This window comes from Melampsora larici-populina (assembly GCF_000204055.1).
Source record: "Melampsora larici-populina 98AG31 unplaced genomic scaffold MELLAscaffold_69, whole genome shotgun sequence".
Classification (NCBI taxonomy): Eukaryota; Fungi; Basidiomycota; class Pucciniomycetes; order Pucciniales; family Melampsoraceae; genus Melampsora; species Melampsora laricis-populina.
In genome coordinates, this window is record NW_006768833.1 from 416,164 (window position 1) to 418,004 (window position 1,841).

The window sequence follows — 1,841 nt, forward strand, 5'->3', positions numbered from 1 at the left end:
AAGAGGGGGTTCAAAAGCACCACTGAAGTATGCAGAGCAATGAGTGTCTAGAATTGTTGCTGCTCTTCGATCGTAAATTATGATATAGGGAAATAATTAACGATGATGAAGGGCGATTACATAAACCCTGATGGAGTTTTTTTTTCCGTCGGCAATAGTGAAAGGAAGACAGAGGAATCAAGTCTATCGAGTGTGAAAAGGAAAAGAGAATGATAAAAAAGGAATTGATGGGTTTGAAGGGTCAACAATTTGCCTAGGTGGTAGCGGTTGCACGGGATTGGTTGCACAACGAACAAGCTGAGTAAAATGAAAAAACGACCAGAGTTGGTGTGAAAGAGGGTAAGTAACCACAATGCCTTCGGTGCACACCCACCGACGGTTAGCGAGAGAAAAAAACATGCGATTTCAGATCCCACTCGAGCTCCCTAAGCCTTGACGGAAGCTTACAAACATCATTGTGGCATGAACTGCAATTGTCATGACGAGCTCGTCCAATCGTGTTTGTTAGTAAAGAGCAAGCTAAAGAGGGTCATTAATCAAATTATCTCACACCAATAGCCAATTCGATCAAACATTGACGTCTGCAATTGATCGCTTTTCGACGGTACAAATCGATAAAGATCCTAAAAAAGCAAAGCAGAGCAAAGCGAAAGATGATGAACTGTATCATGAGTTGATTAGTGTCGTATTCTCATTCGATCGTTTGATTTTATGTACATACGGTTGTCTCTACACATTTCGATATCAAGCTGTGTTGAAGGTCGTTTCTGGATTTGATGGATGGCACGTAAAGAGTAAGACTCTTGATAAAACAAAGTAACCTAATTCTTCCTCGGTCTCATCGCTACTAGTCTGCTCAAGGGGGATCCGGAAACCTTGACTCGCCTGTGTGTTGATTATGAAGATGAATATATCAAAAAATCATAGTCAGACACATTTGCCATAAGTTTCTAATTTATGATCCTCAATTGGGCCTTTCTTGCGAGTCGACTTAAGGGTGTTCTGAATGAGCCATAACATGACAGATGAGGGGCAAGGAAGAAAGGCCGAAGTGGCCAACGTGGGCAGAAAGCCTGCATACATTCCGTAGTTACACAAACCAGTGAATATATCTTAGATTGAGTTGCATAAAGAAAATCCCAATGATCAATACCCGGATGAGCCTTCAATAAGCTCAGTTCGAATATGACTATCCTATCTTCATATGTTTACAGTACTTCGATCATTTAAATCCACAATGGTTAACAGGCTTCTCGAGGTTCAAGAGACAGGATTCGAGATGCGAAACAACATCGAATGCTCCTTCCAAGTCTAATAAATACTTGCAGTGAACTTGGAAGATATCTTCACTGGATGAAACCCCTGATAGCACTCTACGATGCATATATGAGGGGGGATGAAGATGATGGACAAGAGGTGACCAGCATGTATGCACTTACTCAAGCTTATCCACAAACTACAACTGATCGTTCATGATATCTGTGTTAATAGTTGCATGTTTATGTGCGTTTAGCGTGTAGACCAACAAGAATGTTAAGGAGTTCGAGGCCAGGGAAGTTCGAACAAGAGAACAATTCATTGCCGGTTGAGGTCCGGGGATCGTTCAAGATAGTTGAAGATCGGGACACGATCATAAACCACCGTTGCACATCGGAGAAAAGGAGACATTTTGAGGGTACAATGTAGAATCTGAAGCTAAGGATGAATGGTTAAATTATCGATATAAACGTGCTTGTTCCACTACAGTAGCGACAGGACCCAGACATGAAAATGGGGTTGTAGCAAGCTATTTTTCAAATCCCCCAAACGTCACAGAGCATCTATAACGAGGTCTAGCGCAA